Raw genomic sequence first — 11,697 nt, forward strand, 5'->3', positions numbered from 1 at the left:
TGTCTCTCTGTATGTTTTTTAAGCACCAGCACACTTTGTGGCTCTGCAGGATGCTCTGGGCTCCTCTTGTATATTTCCTGCCCTGGTCCTAGAATCATCCCTTTCTCCAAGGAGCCTTGGTTCCTTTCAGTGGAGAAGGGTTATCAGAGAACAAGACCTGGGCACTTGGCAAGTTTGTTGTTTGCTGGGGTGTTGTTTCTCTTTTAGTTTTCTTTTAACTCCTGCCCTTAGTTATGTGAACTATGTTATTTCATAGCTAGATATTTCCAATAATTTAGTGGACTCTTCTAGGAAAGAAACTTGGGGGGGAGGGGGGTCCTTTCTCTGGCTCCTGAGATATCTCTTCCAGTCTCTGCAGCGGCCTGAAGGGCTTCGGCTTCCTTAGACTTAGGAGCTCACCCTGAACACACAGCGCTACTCCCTTCAGCGTTTTGTGATACTAGGATTAGTCCTGAAGACATTTTATGGAACCCCAAGGGGTCTAAATATAGGTAAAAAGTTAAACTGCTTAAGTTTTGGCCAGTGTAAGTACATTTATTGAGGTGAAGTTGAAGTGAAGAGAGAGCTTCTAAGCAAAGCTAAGTTCTGCTGTGTGCAGGCAGTGATGGCAGCCACAATATACTCCTCTGTCTGGCAGCTGTCCTGTTTCTCTTAACATAATTTGTAAGATTTATTAAAACATCATCTTGTAAGAAAGAAAGTATACAACTGTTCTTATTAAATTTTTTCTATAACTTTATGTCTCATATTTCTTTTTTAATATTTTAATGTATGTTTGTTTTTTTTAAGGTTAGAATTTCCAGAGGTTTATCTTACCAGCTATTTGGAAGAATCTGCTATTGATTATGTTGATCAAATTTACCTTTTTGCTTTCTATTTCAATAATTTCTAATTTTATTCTGGATGTAAGTTATGAATAAGTCTTTCCTTTTATTCTTTTTCAAATTACTTGAGTTGAATGCTTAGTCATTTATTATTGTTAGTCTTCATTGTTTTCTAAAAAAATGTATTTAAGGCAATACAATTTCTTTTTAATAGAATTGTGACCACATCTCAATAACTTTGATTTGTAGTGTCTTGGTTTTTATCAGTTTTGAAATATTCTATAATTTAATTTTTATCTTATTTTTAACTTATGTTATCTAGAAGATAATTTTTAATGTCCAGAGTTTAGAGTTATTATGGTTTTCTATGTTTTCTAGTTTAATTGAAGGATAGTCAGAGAAAGTGGCATTTATGGTGTCTACCTTTGGGAACTGAGATTTCTTTAGGATATGATATGTGAACGTTCTGAAATGTTACATGGTTTTGAGGAGGATGACTGTTTTCCACTTGTTGGGCACATACTTCTGCGTATATCAAGTCTAATGTTTATAGTTTTAAATCCTGTTTTTCCAAATGTGTTCCTAGTTATGTTATCAATTTGTTGCTATTATAAATGGGATCTTTCCTTTTATTATATTTGCTAAGTAGTGATTGTATTTATGGATAGTAATTTTGTAGCCAAGCACCTTATTAAGTTATATTTTTAATAATAGTTTTTAGTTCATTCACTTGGGTACTCTATCAGTCATAACATCTAAAATAATGACAATTCGCCTTCTCCTTTTTATTGTTTATATGTCTTATTTGATTTGCTTGTCTAATTGCATCGGCTAAAACTTCTGGCATAAAGCTAAGTGAAAGTCACAATAGTGCCTGCTTTTAAAATGAATGCAAGACATTGGCTTTGTGCTGGTAACAAAGTATATGCTCCAGTTAGAAATTCATTTTGTTGGACATAATAGAAAACTTCGGTAATAGAGATTCAAACAAAAAGTTCTTTTTTCTCCAATAGCAAGAAAGCTGGAGGTCGAGGCTGTGAGTTCATTCCATCCCCCAGCCTTGCCCAGTGTCTGAGTCTCAGCCTTTCTCTCAAGGTTGCAAGGAGGCTGCAGCAGTTCTGGGAATGCAGCTGTGTTCAAAACAGAGGAAGGGTCAGTGCATCCATGCTTGTCTGTTAGCTGGAATGTGGACACTTTCCCGAAAGCCCCCAGCAGATGTCCCTTTAGCAAGGGAGGCTGGGAACCTGGGGGACAGAAATATAATGACTGACTTTTCATTCAGGTTTTCAAATGTATTAACTAGAGTTGAGCAAAATATTGTTCTGCGTCTTTTAACCCCCTTTGTATCTACGGTTGTTTTTCTATTCTTATTTCTAATTTTGGGTTTTTGTGATTTCTCACTTTTTTCTTGATTAGTCTATCAATTTGTTTGTTTTACTCCGGAGTTTTCCTCTTTCCTCTTAAAGAGCAAGGTCTTGATTTTATGTATCAATTCTTTCCGTTTTATTTGCTAATTCATTTATATCTGCATTAATCCTTATTATTAATTCCTTACGTTTGCTGTTTGTGTTTGTTTTGTTGTATTTTCCTAAATATTTGATTTGGATGCCTAATTCATGTGCTTCATTTTTTAATGATTAGTAGTGAAAGAATTTAAAATGGATGTTTGCATCTGGGTACAGCTTTAGGATTTATTTTTGCATTGTTTTTCTTGTCATTATTTTTAGCTACTTTACATTTATTGTTTTGATTACTTCTTAAGGCTTAAGAGTAGTTTAGGAGATGTTTCTATATTTACTAATAGCAGAGAGTTTTTATTTCTATTGTTTTCCTTTGCTGTTTAATTTTAAACAGCAGAGGTCAGAAAATCTGTACCTTTTATGTTTTCTTAGAATATGTTGAGGTTTTATCTTTCACTCAATTTTTGAAAAATATATGGACACTTAAAAAGGAATTTCGATTAGTTACATTAGTCAGATCCAGTGGGGTTGTATATGTGTGTATATGTCTTTCTGTTTACTTGTGTTAAGACTCTGGAAGTCACTAGTGAGTAAGAAAAGTGTGTTAAAGTCTCCCCTTACTATTTTGTTTTAATTGGTTTATCTTTATATTTCCTGCAGTTTTTACTTTATGTATTTTGATGCCATATTGTTTGGTGTATAAAGATGAATGAAACTTACATTTTCATTTTGAATTTTGTGCCTCAGCATTATAATGCTTTTCTCCTTGAATTCAACTTAATATTAATATTGCAAATCCTGCTTTCTTTTAATTTTATTTGCAGCTGCCTGGTGTATCTCTGGCCATTCTTTTACTTTCAAAGTTTGTCACTAAGAACATTTAACTGGCTTTAGTATTTGATCCCATTTGCATTGATTTTTTATAGTAACTATGTTTCATTTCAACTATATAATTCTATTTAATGTTTTCTGGGGTTTTGTGTCCTTAATTTTTTTCTTTGTGTTCTTTCTTTCACTATATATTTTGGCTTGTTTTTGATTCTTCATTGCCTTGGGAGGCATATGGAAGATACACAGTCTGTTTTAATTTCTAACAAATGGCTACCTTTACAACTTTAAACAATATTTTTAAATCTTTCTTCATTTCTCAATTTAGAAAATGAAACATTTCAATGAAATTAGTATCCTTACATTTCTTTTGCTTACTTCACTTCTTTTCTTCTTAATTTTAATGTGTACATTGTGGTATATTTAACATTGGTATATATTTTTAGATCTCAGTCTATTATCATTGTTTTTATTTTTGCACAAAACATTTACATTCTCTTTTTAGTACCAATTTTTGTAAAATTTTTAAATTTTTCATGTAAATTTACATTCTGTTTTTAATAGCATCACTGCTGTGGTTGTTTAACTTTATTTATGTAGATTCAGTGCTTACCTCTAATTCTTTAGAACCATAACTTTCTGTTTTACATCCTCTCTTCATTAAGTAGAAGTTTCCAATTCACACATAAGGGCAATGTATCTCTTTAGGCCTTGCATACTTCTTAGGAATGTCTGTGTTTTGTCATAATATATAAATGACAGCTTGGCTGCACAAACAGACTTGGGTCACTTATCTTTTTCCTCAAAATCTATAACGTATACTCCACTATCTGTTGGCGTTAAATATCACTTACCTAAGCTCTGAGGCCAGCTTAACTTTTCACATTCAAAGAGACTTGTCCTGTCTTTCTCTCTGCACGGAGTGTTCTTTATTTCTAAAGTTCAGTAAATTCCCCAAGATATGTCTTCCTATTGTTGATCATTGTTTTTTCATTGAATTTAGTGATCTGGTTTGATGGACAGTGTGATGGTTAATTTTGTGTGTCAACTTGTCTGGGCTAAGGATGCCCAGATTGCTGCTAAAATATTTCTGGGAGTGTCTGTGGGGTTCTTTCCAAAAGAGGTTAGCATTTCAATCAGACTAAGACAGACCACCTTCACCAATGCCAGTGCGCATCATCCAGTCCACTGAGCTCCTGAATAGGAGAAAAGGGTGGAAGAAAGGCAAACTAGCTCTCTTTGCTTGAACTGGGACATCCATTTTCTCCTGCCCTAGGACACTAACACTCCTGATTCTCAGGCCTTTGGACTAAATGACACCATCAGCTTCTTGGGTCTCCAGTGTACAGGGGGCAGACCATGGGAAGGCACAAGGTGGTAGAAAGCTTGGAACATTTATGGGACATGTGGATAGAGATGATGGTTGCTTATGTAACTAGAAATGGTGAGTGAGGGGAAGAACAGTAAAATTTGAGGCTTGAGAGGTAAGGAGGGGACAGATCTATAGATCATGCTAAGGACTTGTGTTTTGTTTGGGTTTTAAGTTCAACAGTAAACCACTGAATGGCTTTAAGCAAGGGACGTGATCAGTCTAACGTACATTTTAAAAAATTGACTCTTGCTGAACATTGAGGATGGATTGGGGAGGAAAATGAGAATGAGATGGAACCAGTTGGGATACAAACACAAGGGAAGCTAACCTCATCTTCAATCTTACACTAAAGGAGAAGAGCCCAGTGTTTTTAGGTTAAATTTACTGGAAATGTACACATACTACCAGCTAAATGGCTCATCCTATGTTTAAATCCTTAAAGAGTCAAGTAACAAGTTGTCTAAGTCTTTTTATGTTCCATGTTCATGTCTTTTATCTCACTGTGTTGTCAAATTCACACAGTAGTATTGTCCAAGTAGGGGACCATAACTGAATCACCAGCACCTCTGCAAGAACCGGCTGTGAAGTCTTTAACTTTGGCTTTACCTGGTTGCAGCGAGTGGCTGCGTGCATCCTCATGGTTGGCTGACGCTGTTCTGGAAGGGAAACCACCCCAGGGTCCTTGCAGCTCCCTCTTGTTCCCTGGCTCCCTTTCAGGTTATCACGAAGGTCACTCTGCCCTCGCTTTCTCTGGCAATCTTTGCAGCTCTGCTTCCTAATTCCACAGTCTCTGGTCCCTTTTTCTATTCCACCTGCTCTGAATGTTTGGGTCCTTCCTTTCTTCCTGGCCCAGCTCTTTCCGGTAGATAAACTTAAGTGGTCCTGCCCCCTCCCACAATCCTGGCTTTTAGAAGCCCTTCATGCAGCAAGTCCCAAGCTCCCACTTGCCCAGAGCTGAGGGGTACTCTGAGGACGAACGCAAGCTGCACCGTGGCCCCTAAGATAATAGCCACACACATTCTTCAATTCTTGGGTGACTCTTGGTTTTGGTATTGTCCTGGTCAATTGAACTGAAAGCATTTGACAGGTACTTGAAAGCATATCCTGACATTTATCTCTAGGTACGTTGATTCCAAACCATGGTTACAGAGAAAAAATGAGCCCGAGCCGCTTGGTGATGCAGACTGATGAGTGGCAAGGACGTGGCCTGCTCTGATGCAGGTGCTGCACTGAGGCCCCAAACCCCACAGGAGGAACTGCTGTCGGTGATATGATTTCCTGAAATGGGGGAAAGTTCGTAGTAAAGTGCCCAATGAAACAAAGTCCAACCCTCCCTCAATTTCCATCATTGTTGCCTTCCTGGATGTTTCACTGTATATGAAAACCATGCAAGAAGTGTTTTGTGCTTATGTAATGAACAGGGTTAGGGGCTAGGATTAGATGACCGTGCGTGGGGGGTTTACCTAGCTGAATGTGCAGGGGGACATTTAGAGCTTATCCCAGATAGGACAACAGATGTCAAGTGGGGCTGTCCCGTCCGTTGCAGGACCTCTTAACCAAATAAACACCTGCAAGTGGTGCCAACCAACCACCGTAACGACCAAAAATTGCCACTGCAGATTTCTGAAATGCCCCCTAGGGGGTGGTACAACTCCCTCGAGAACTGCTGATGAGACTGACTGAGTCCTCCCTTAGGATCCCTTTAATAGATCACAGGAGAGATGAGCAAATGAATTAATACTTATAAAGACTGAGGACAGTGCTTGGCATGTTGTAAGCTCTGTACATGTGTTTATTGTGTCCATAAACAAATAGAGTCAATCACAATCAAAATAGACCAAGTTTTTCTTAAGTTAATGAGCAGACAATCATGAGGGCTAAGCCCATGTGACCTGCAGATTTTTTTCTTAAGGGCATAAAATGTGCACAACTTAGGTTGTGTCATCATTTGTGTAAAAAGAGAGGGAGAATATATATTTAATCTATATATTTACTTTTATAAACAAGAACACATAAGAAATTAGTCATGTTGTTCGCCCCTGGGGAGGGGAGCTGCATGCCCGAGGGACAGCATCAGAGGAAGACTGTTCACTGTACACACTTTGCAACTTTTGTATTTTGAACAAAGTGAATGAAATACTTAATTCAAAAATAGACATTTTAAAAATTTCAACAGTTTAATTTAACATATACTTGAGGATAACAAGATTCTGTGTGGTAATGAGACATGAATAGAGTTTCCATAAATGATAGTATTATTTACTTTTTAAAACCAAACCAACTTTCCGTAGTTTTTCACTTTTCACTTGGTTCTCCATTCTGTATTATTAAAGTCAACGTCAACAATATTCCCTGATACCATACAGTTTAATTTTCATTGAACTAGAGCTACATTTGTCTCCTTGACATTTAAACCCAGCTCACTTCCTCCAAACCTTATTAGGTGCCCAAGACGTTGGAGGCTGGTCGGCAGTGAAGATTCTACACGCTGATCTTAGCTTGTTGGACATTCCTAGAGAGGAGGCCCGTGCCCACCATGCAGCCAGGAGGTGGGAGAGATGAGGCTGCAGGACACATGAGAAGTGTAGCAGACACAGCAAACATGATTAAAATATCTGGGAATTTCAGAACCGTAGACTCTCATTTAGAAGGAAGCTTTAGAGACCATCCAGGTTACTCCTTTTTTCTCCTTCCCTCTCCCTGCCTCCCCTTTTCTTTTCTTCCATCTTCTCCCTCTTCCTTCCTTCCTTCCTTTCTTCCTGAAGAGATGATGAAACAGATGTTCCAAGAGAAGAACTTCCTCCAACATCATCCAGTGAGTGGGCAGCACAACTGGAATTCCAACCCAAGTCTTCCTTCTAAGAAAAAGGAGGCAGATACAAGAGGCCATCCCTTTATCTTCTCAACCTCTCTCAGTGTCTGCTTTATTTCCCTTCCAGAGTGGATGGCAGGATGGGAAGGACAGTGAAGGGTTTGGGCATGGAGGCTTTTCTGTCCAGCATCAAAGTTTAAAAAACACTCGGGCAGCATCTAAAGGACCATAGTTTTCCAACGAGGCAGGGTGACGGCAGGCTTGGGGTGAGAAACAAGACAGGAGCCCCTGCTGCTATGAGGCATGATGCAGGCTGGCCGAGGAGGTACCCTTCAGGGCCCACCTGTGCTCCCCAAGGAGGAAGTCAAGAGCAAATAGAAAGCACCTCGGCTCAGGTGTAAACCCTCCTCTCAATGTTAATGCGTCAGAAGACTCAAATACGCCATCTTTGTACTACACCTCCCGCAGGCACCTCATTGTAAGTCAGAGAATCTTTCTCATAAATAACTTGTAAAACCTGTCCTTTGCATGGTCTTTGCAATGTGGACTGAAAAAAGATGCACAGCCTAAGTTGAGAATTAAGTTTTGTTTGGTGGGCAGAACTGAGGATTTAAGCCCAGAAGACAGCCTTTCAGGTAGATCTGAGCGACTGCTCCAAAGAGGTAAGGGAGAAGCAAGAACATATAGGAGTTTTTGCAATAAAAACCAGGTAGCTGGAACATCAAAAGTTTCCTGTTAATTAAAGAAAACCAGGTATCTCAAGTCAACGAATTTAGTGCTTTCCTATGTATGGGAAGATGCAAGCATCTGGGCTCTTTGAAATCATTCCTGGGACGTGCACCTTAGCCATCTAGGACCAGTGTCCTGTTCTTTCCTATCCTGAGTCCCTTCAGGATGTGCCGCTGGAGGTGGCCGTAGTGTGTGAGGGCTTGGCCGTGGGCAGCCTGTTTGTCTCCATCCTGAGTTCTAGGGCACCATGGGGGGGCTGTTGTGGCTGATGGTTTGATGGCCTCAGCGTCCTCTGTTTGCTGGTACATCAGGCAACATTTTTCATCCACAGCGGCAAACAGTGAGGTATAAACTAATATCTCAGTACCACATTCATCATGGACTTGGGAAGACCCATATGCTTCCCTTTCCGGTGGAGGTGGGGCGGGGGGAGACATCAGAAATTATCTCACTTTATCTCAGACTAAGCATCCCTGCAAGGCTTCTTTTTTTGGTCTCTTTTCTCTCTCCACTAAAAAGCATAGGATGATTAAAAAGATTCCCACGTCTATTTTCAAGTTATCTCAGAAAAGTAGATTAAAGGTTTTATGTTTAGGAAAACGGGGATAAAATATTCAAACATAAATTATGGCAGTATTAATAATTGCACATTTGTGCTAAGTAACTAGAAAATTATTTGAGCATTAATTCCATTTACATATGTTCATTCAGATTTGTATCCCTGAAGCATGCAAGTATTTGGGGTTTGAAACATTTAATCACTTAGTAAGCAGCCCTCCATGGGATTGCCATTTATTTATTGTCTTTATTGATTTTCCTACACAGGAGAATGCTTGTGGTGAATAGACACTGACTGCTAAAGTGAAAGAACTCTATCTTTTCTAGTGCAGAACAAAAGCACTTTTTTTTTTTTTAAAGAGCAACCTGTTTTCTTCAGATCATCCCAGCTCACAGCCAGAATGCTGCTTCGTTCATTTGTTAGAAACTCTTCTCCTGTTAGTATGGCATTTTATCGTTTCTAGATGGCACACTGACTAGCACTTGGTTTTCTGTTCAAGTTGAATTTTCAAAGGAAGTTTCCATCTGGAGTATGGTGGACACCCTAGACTTCCAGAAGCACATTTGGTTCTTAGCTAATATGGGGATCCTCCAATAGGATACCTGGAAAAACCTACTTCGTTGGAGTAGACATATCGTCTCCCTTAATCTGTTTCCAAAGAAATCCCCTTGGTGACTTCATTGTAAAGTTTTTGTTAGGAAGAGGACCTGAAATCAGCACAATAGCTCTAGTAACGGGAACACTGAGGCGGAGAACGCTCATCAGAACTGTCCGGTTTCCCAAAACCTGACTCAAATCAGCTTAAGTGAAAAGGATGTCAGAGTTGAAGGATAGCCTCTTAAGGAGATGAAGCATAACTCCCGCCGCTTAAACGTCACCTAGGCTTTGTCACTCCCTTCCAAAGAGTACAGTACGGTGCAGAAACCGGGAAAAGTAATGATGCAGCGGAGGAGCTTGGCAAACATAGGCGATCGAGGTTGGCCCTGACGAAGAAAATGCCCTTGACGTTCAGAAGCTGGTCTGGCTCTCACAGTTAGACCATACTCCTCTCTGAGACCCAATCTCACAGAACACCAAGGTCAGTTATTCTGACACTGCGATTAAATTAGACAAAACAAAGGCACTTCATACTTTCATCTGAGCACAGGCAAAAACAAGATCGCTGTGCCACCCACAAAAGACCACACACACCTCTCAGCCAAAATGTGGGACTTTCCTCCTCACCCTGATAGAGTTTTCCGTGTTCAGCCTCCCCTCCCCGCAGACCAGATTTAGATAGCTGTATTTGTCTATAAGTAGGTAGATAAATATAGGTAAGGATCAATAGCCTTCAGCTAGAGATTTACTATATCCATCCTCGGAGAGGAAAAGAAAACACATAAAAAGAAATAGCTAGTTTAAAGTCCAAATTCTGCTTTGATAGACGTAAAATGTCGAGGCTGCTACTGGATGAGGGCAGCTTGCAGCCGTGCTCAGACAGTGGTTCTTTGTGCAGGATGTTCAACAGTGTGTTCGACAGTGTTGTGCCGGCTGACAGGAGGAAAGGCCGGGCTCAAGGAAGGATGTTCACTTAGGAGAAAGCAACACTGGTCATCGCACACCTTCTCGACTGCGTTCTGGGACAGAGAGCTTCATCAGTTCAGTAAGTCTAGTTAATCCAACCAGATAATATAATTATGTTTTATTTTGTAAGGTATTAGCAGTGATCTCCTATTTTGGTGTCACTTTTTCCACAAAGTTTCAATTATGGGGAGGAAAAATTTGTGCCAGAATCCTCTGCCTATAGATTAGACTTATTGAGACACCAGTCATAGAACTGCCCTGTTTTCTGACCAGCTAGAGCTTACAATGCAGATGAAGTCCTGATTCCTTAGACCTGCCCCAAACCAGCCAACCAAAGCCCAAGTCTTTACAGGTTCTTTCCAGCACCCTCTACTGAGACAGCCACAGCTCCCCAGTGTGCACTCCCTCAGTGCAGGACGTACAAACCTATCTCATTTAATTGCAGGAGTGTTCTTGATGGTCTTTGATTAAAAAGCATTCACAGCATCCTCAGTGAAAAATCATGTAACCTCGATATAATGTGGTAAGTTCCTCCCTGAACCTGACAACCCCAGTCTAATTATGAGAAAAGGATCAGACAAATCAAAATTGAGGGACATACTATAAAATACCTGACCAGTCCTCCTCAAAGTCACCAAAAACAAGGAACATTTGAGAAGCCGTCACAGCCCAGAGAGGTCCAAGACGTGACGGCTAAATGTAATGTGGTATCCTGGACGGGATCCTGGAACAGAAAAGGGGCATTAGGGATAAACTAATGAAATTGCAATAGAGAATAGAATTTAGTTAACAAGATTTTTTGTTTGAGATAGAGTTGACTTCAGGGTACAATTCAAATGGTGTTGATAATGTTTCTCTCCATCTCTCCATCGTTTCCCTGAGTTGGCCATCTCTCAGGCAGAGTTACTTACCCAGAGCAGTGAGGCTGCTGCAGTTTAGGCCCATGTGGTCCTGTCAGCTTGAGAACCTCAGGCGCAGATTCTCCAAGTTACCTAATCGCAACCTCCCTGGGCCAAGCGCTTCTTCCTAGACTAGGATTCAGCCGTTGGTTACACTCAAACCCCATGGACCAGGAAGATGTTTAGGGATTGAGGGACAGCTGGTTTCCTAGAAGGGACACGTTATGACACAACCCACCCCTAGCTCAGTGACAAGAGGGCTTGAAGGGGCAGTCTTTCCCCAGGGAAAGACATCACCACCCCAGCCCCACTGCCTCACTGCGGGAAAGGACGGCCTTTGTTACCGAGCCTCCCGAGTTGGTCCCAACAAGGGTCTTTCTGCCTGGTGCTCCTAGTACCATTAGAATGAGACTGTTGCGGGAAAACGTGTTACAGCTAGGAGTTATAGCTCAGTTGTGATAGCAACCAGGATCCCGGCAAGACACCAAACAACACTCACAGAGTTGGAGAACTCAGGTTTATTATGCCAGCAGACCCAACTGAGTTAACACTTCAAACTCTGGACCCCATCTGTAGGTTTACACAGGCCTTTTATAGGTTGCCAATTTTACACTTTGCAACATCATATGCAAATCAGGTATAACAGAAGTT

General features: G+C 40.3%; 1 pseudogene; it reads left to right on the plus strand.

The window, feature by feature from the left end:
- Nucleotides 1-7,602: 7,602 nt before the first annotated feature.
- On the plus strand, nucleotides 7,603-10,240 carry LOC123616294 (small ribosomal subunit protein eS27-like pseudogene; annotated as a pseudogene).
- Nucleotides 10,241-11,697: the final 1,457 nt, after the last annotated feature.

The sequence above is a fragment of the Camelus bactrianus genome, chromosome 11 (assembly GCF_048773025.1).
Source record: "Camelus bactrianus isolate YW-2024 breed Bactrian camel chromosome 11, ASM4877302v1, whole genome shotgun sequence".
Taxonomy (NCBI): Eukaryota; Metazoa; Chordata; class Mammalia; order Artiodactyla; family Camelidae; genus Camelus; species Camelus bactrianus.